Raw genomic sequence first — 6,387 nt, 5'->3', positions numbered from 1 at the left:
GCTGATAGGAATTACTTTCTCGTTGTTACCTGGAAGACTAATTAATGGGAAATGAATTTTTTAAAAAAAGGTCATTTTAATCTCCTCAGGATATACACAGGAATGTATAAGCACTAATGGGCCGTTAATATGTGGAAGAGAAAGCACAGAGAATGTCCGGGGAGAGCCACGGCACCGGTGCGGCACTGAGACAGCTTGTGGGAGGGTGGAGCAGATTGTGTTCATGAAAACAGTTTCACACTGTTTCATTAATAAATTCCAGAGAGAGAGAGAGAGAGAGAGAGAGAGAGACTAAAGGACAGACTGATAAATTGAGAGAGACATGGACAACAAGAGAAAGAGGGAGAGGGAGAATGCAGACCAAAGAGAGAGAAAAATGAGGCAGATAGATAGATGGATGGATGGATGGATGGATGGATAAATGAATAGATAGACTAATGGATGGATACATACAGAAAGACATACAGAAACAAAGATTAGGAGAGAAACAGGGATAGAGAGAGAGAGAGAAAGTTAATATGATGTGAAATCTTATAATATATATATATATATATATATATATATATAAAATGCACCATATCTATCTATCTATCTATCTATCTATCTAATTATCTATAGATAGATAGATAGAAATAGTGCATTATAAGATCTAAAACTTGTATCAGGGTTTATTTAAATATAAAGCATTAACACACTAAACCCCAGATGAACTCACTGATCAGCCTTATCTAAAATGGTAGTGGGTGTGGCCTAATATTCTAATGAGCCCTTGTGATTGACAGCCCTCTGTTAGAGAACGAGTTTGAGATGTTTGAGGATTATATTTCACTCCTTAGATTATCTTTGACCCACTGAACTGGAGTTAAAGCAACCTTTCCTGCATGATGGGAAAGAAACAAACTGAAGAACTCGAGACTTATCTAGAAGGATCGAGTGTGTTTTTGGACACGCCTAGGGCCCAGACACGCACGTTGTGAGTGTGTCACTGATTCTACACCAACAGATTTAACCAACAACTTTCAGATAAACACTACAAAGACAACAACAGCATGTGAGCACGTAAACTCCATGATGTAGACGTGACCAAAAACTTTGGCACCATTTTAGGATAAAATGTTCTCACACTGCAATTTTCACTTGGTTAAACATCTGAGAGCTGAAGAGCCGAGCTGTGAGCTCAGCAACGCCGCGGCTTCATTCGTGTCAAAGTGGCAGGTCTTAAATTATCTCCAGACGTCTAGTGTTTATTTTTACCTTCTAGGAAAAAAACTGTGATGAGGGAAATGTGAGACTCTTTTACACGTGTGAATATGGAAACAAAAAAAAATGGGTACATGAAAAGAATAATTAAAAAACACAAACGCCAGAGCTTGTTTAATTCTAATGTTTTTATTCCTGAACTTTTATTTAATAATTATGCACATATAATCTGAAAAAGCATTCTGTGTGTGTGTGTGTGTGTGTGTCACATAAACCAGTCATAATTCACTAATAAGGCCCAAGATATAGCAGCACAAAAACCACGGGGAGTGAATCTATGTGCACACACACACACACACACACACACACACACACACACACACACACACACACACAGGATTTCTTAATGTGGTATCACCCCATCAAGTTTACCCACAATGCACTGGCTCATAGAAAAGAATAACATTGATTATAAAACACTAATGGTGACCTATAAAGAACTGAACGGCCTTACAGCACAGTCAGCCAACAAACAACCTTTTTATGATCCACTATTCCTATGGCCATCAAAAGGAGCAGGCTATTTGTAAATATCTATAATAGTGTCAAATTCATAATGTTAAGTGGATTTTTTTTCCCTGAAAAAAAAAAAAACAACTGTTCCTGAAAAAAATAAAAAACTGCCCCTGAGCTATAGGACAGCCTTGAAATTACTAGCCAGGATTCTGTTTAAGTTTAGTCAAAATTTTACCTAATAAGTAAACCACATCTGGAAATTTCACTAGTATAAAGTGTTTAGGTGACGTGCAGCTTGAGTGAAGCTTTGTAAAGTTTGCAAAGAAAATCTGTGAGAGTTTCCAACAAGACTTATTTTTAAATGATTATTAAAAAAGTAACAATAACAATTACACTCGTAAACCAAATTTAATTTTCCCATAAGAAATAATTGAAACTTAAATGATTCGTTTTACAGCCCAAAAAAATAAATACAATACATGAATACAAAATATAAAGTAAAAATAAAACAAATTAACCAGCACTTTACCTTTACGACACATAAGTGCTTCTGTTTGTGCACGCAGGCGCTATGTGTGTACACACACACACACTCGCTCTCGCTCTCTCTCTCGCCTACAGCCCCCCTTTAGCTTTATAAGCAAGCATACACACGCGCGCTATACAAACACAAAATAAAATATGTCTTACACACACACGTGGTCACAGTGTTATTAGTAAACAGTACACGTGCGCACGGATGTTCATTATACCAGTAAGAGACAAGCAGGGGAGACGATTACCCACAATTCCACAGCGCAAGAGAGAGAAAAAGCGTTGGTTTAGTTGTGATCACGTGACGCTCTGCATCAAAACTGAGAATAGATTTAAAGGTCCCATGTTTCTCTATTGTGTATGTGTGTGTGTGTGTGTGTGTGTGTGTTTGTGTGTGTGTGTGTGTGTGTGTGTGTGTGTTTGTGTGTGTGTTAACGCTTCAGCTGAAATACTTCCATGATATGTAAATGAGCTACTGCTGATCCATACCTCTCCAGAGTAACAAGTTGCCGAAGAGGATCATCTTATATGAGGTCACAATAGGAAGAAAATCGAATTGGCTGGCTTTAACCCTGGCCCACAGAAAAGTTGTAAAATAGAAAAAGAAGGTAATGTTTTTTTGCCCACTTTTTTTGTTGGCATACACAAAGTAGGATAAAAAGATGTAGGGAAGGAAAGATGTCAGGAATATTAGTGTTATAAGGTAGGGATGGGTTAATAAAGGGAAGAAGTGACAGAGAGAAAAACAGATGGAGGGGAAAAGGGAAGAAAAAATGGTGGGAGAAGGACGGATAAGAGGAATGTGTAAAAGAATGTCAGAAAAAAACAGAAGGAAAGGAAGAATGGAGCAATGAAGGGAAGACAAGCTGTAGGTAAGAAGAATGAAGTAAAGGGGGAGGGATTTTGGAAAAAACGTCTGGAGGGATATATAGAAGAAGTAAATGAGGGAATAACCAAAGGAAGGGAAATTAAAAGGAGAGTTGTAAAATGCAAGAAAGAAGCGATTAAAGGAAGTATGAAAGAAAAAATGGTGGGATGAAGGAAAATGTATAAGAAGGGATGTTAGAAAAGATTGAAGTATGTAGAGAAGGAGATATGAAGACATAGCTAAAACAAGATGGATAAAAGAAAGGAAGGAGGAGGAAAGGAGGGTTGTAGGGAAGAATGAAAGAAGGAATGAAGAGATGTACAGAAGAAGTGATGGAGAAAAAAAAATAGATGGAAAAAGGGAGAGAGGAAAAAAAGCTGGAAGGATGAAATTGAAGAAGGGAGAATGAAATGAGGGATGTAGGAAAAATGGAAGAATGGATTTAGTGAAAGTGCAATGTACAGTGGGGATGGAGTGAAGGCCTGGGCCGAGTGCAGCTGTAACGATACTGCTTCCTAGCAGGCGCTGAACGAGAGCGAGAGTAATGACGAGAGCAGCGAGCCGGGCACGCACACCATTACTCCAACACAGAGGGAGGAAATGAAAGAGGGAGAGAAAGAGGGAGAACCCTGTCTCAGAAACCTCTGTAAAACGGGCGGGGGAAGGCGGCAGTGTTGGAACGCTTGTTGGCGTTTTTGGCCTCGGTCTGGCAGGACGGCTCGATTACCAGCGCGGGAAACTCGTGTGAGGTGATTTAGATAATCAGACACACTCTCAGGACCAGACGTTGTTGACGTCTGAGACACTCTACGGTGGCCCAGAAGGGCAAATCATCTTTCCCGTATATGTGTGTGTTTTTTCCCTTGTAAGTGTGTTTTTTTTTCCCTTGAAAATGTCCGCTTTTTCCCTTATAAATGTCGTTTTTTCCCTTATAAATGTGTTTTTTTTTCCTTGAAAATGTCCGCTTTTTCCCTTATAAATGTGTTTTTTTTCCCTTAAAAATGTCCGCTTTTTCCCTTATAAATGTCGCTTTTTCCCTTATAAATGTGTTTTTTTTCCCTTGAAAATGTCCGCTTTTTCCCTTATAAATGTCGTTTTTTCCCTTATAAATGTGTTTTTTTTTCCATTGAAAATGTCCGCTTTTTCCCTTATAAATGTCGTTTTTTCCCTTATAAATGTGTTTTTTTTCCATTGAAAATGTCCGCTTTTTCCCTTATAAATGTCGTTTTTTCCCTTATAAATGTGTTTTTTTTCCCGTGTAACTGTGCGCTTTTTCCCGTGTAAATGTCTGCTCTTTTCCGTTTGTGCGCAACTACTTCTTTCCCGTGTGAGAACTCTTTCTCCAGTATTTTGCAAGCTAAAAGCTAAAGCTAATGCGCAAAGGACTATGGGAGTGGGGTCAAAACGCAACTGAACACGGAACCTTTCCGGATATCAGCTCCAGGACTCAACATCATGGAGTATACAGTGAATTATAGCGTGATAAAGTTATAATTTTCACTAAATTTTCAACTGCACACAATTACCAGGTAATGTTTAATATATAAAATTAATCAGATTTTTACTGTTTTAGGCACTAATGATAACTTTGTAGCAGTGTTAATACTATTGGAGTGTTTGGGGGAAATGCCGAGCCGAGTGTAAATGGCAGTGATTAAAAGGAATATTATCTCATTTAGACCATTAAACACTGATGTAAACCATCAGCTCCATGGCATCTCTGTAATATACATCCACATATGGATTTATAAGCAAGCTAATATCACTATGCTAACCGCTAGCGCTTAGCATGGGGAAACTAGCTTGTTTATTAGTATATATTAGTTTAATAGTGTATTTGGACACATATACGTGATGTAAACAGTTAGCTCTATTGTTTTTGTGAAATGCCTGTCCAAATATGGATCTATAAGCAAGCTAATATCACTATGCTAACCGCTAGCGCTTAGCATGGGGAAACTAGCTTGTTTATTAATATATATTAGTTTAATAGTGTATTTGGACACATATACGTAATGTAAACAGTTAGCTTTATTGTTTTTGTAAAATGCCTGTCCAAATATGAATCTATAAGCAAGCTAATATAATTATGCTAAGCGCTAGCTTACTAAAAGAGCTAAGATAGCAGCAACTATTGCTAATTATCCCTGAGCTGCTCCTGTTATGTGCTAAATGTTACAGATGGTTAACGAATTGTTGTATGTAGTTTATTGGAGCTCCTGAGTGCCATATAATGTATACTGCTGTATAATGTAGTGGTTTTATCATAGCTAGAGATCTTCTGAATAGTTAGTTATGTGCTTACACAGTGTATGTAACAGTCAAGAAAAGGGGCTTTTGTTCAGGTTCTATCTATTCTAGTCATTAAAGTCATTAAATATATGTTTATACTCCTTATAATATGTATGATTGTGTGTTTTTCTTCTCACAGTGAACTGTGTGTAAATCATCAACTGCCTGTGTATCAGCTGATTTCTACACCAGCTTTACATCCTGAGCAGAAGGTGAGTGCTCAGAAGTATTTACCTCTCTTTTCAAGAACACCACTGAGCACATCTTAATCAGGGGACAGGGACACATTTCTCTTCATGAACATGTGTGTGTTAATGAATGGTGAAGATGGGGCCAAATTTTGCAGCAATCCTTAATAGCAAAACCAAATAATTGGTTTTAATACACAGCATTACTAAAAGCTTGCATTCTATGAAATTTTGTGTGCGTGCCTGCCTGCGTGTGTCAAACTGATGTCATATGATGTCAAACATCATGAAGTGATATTAACTTGCTTATAAACCCATATGTGGATTTATATTACAGAGATGCCATGGAGCTGCATAGTAACACCATGAAGTCTTTTTACTAGACACTTATAATAACATGTCTTTATTTCTCCCCTGTTGTAGATTGTCGTGGAGAGGACGGACCCTTGATGCTCTGCCTTTTTGCACCAACAATACATACATGTATTTTATTAATTTGTAAATAAAGTCTTTAATATAATTTTATAGTTGAGTATTTATTTCAAGTTTACTTATTATTTAGCAAAACAGTTAAAGTGCATGTAAAGCATTGCTGCAAATGACACTGAATAGAATCAGATGTTACTCCACTCTGTGTGAGGGTACAGGCTTATATACAGTATGTGATTTTAGCATCAATAATGTTTTTCTACTAACTAAAGCATGCTGCCTTGGAGATATTAGTGACATCTCTGTTTCAGTTCGAACAACATATTCCATAATATTTATGAATACATTAATCCCATATGT

At 37.3% G+C, this 6,387-nt stretch overlaps 1 long non-coding RNA gene across 1 annotated transcript; it reads left to right on the top strand.

The window, feature by feature from the left end:
* Positions 1 to 4,164: 4,164 nt before the first annotated feature.
* LOC128528067 (uncharacterized) lies at positions 4,165 to 6,118 on the top strand. The gene is made up of 3 exons (XR_008360920.1): positions 4,165 to 4,647; positions 5,550 to 5,622; positions 6,022 to 6,118. It is a non-coding gene; the product is annotated as an uncharacterized LOC128528067 (long non-coding RNA).
* Positions 6,119 to 6,387: the final 269 nt, after the last annotated feature.

The sequence above is a fragment of the Clarias gariepinus genome, chromosome 7, assembly GCF_024256425.1.
Source record: "Clarias gariepinus isolate MV-2021 ecotype Netherlands chromosome 7, CGAR_prim_01v2, whole genome shotgun sequence".
Lineage (NCBI taxonomy): Eukaryota > Metazoa > Chordata > Actinopteri > Siluriformes > Clariidae > Clarias > Clarias gariepinus.
This window is presented reverse-complemented; position numbering and strand designations above follow the sequence as displayed.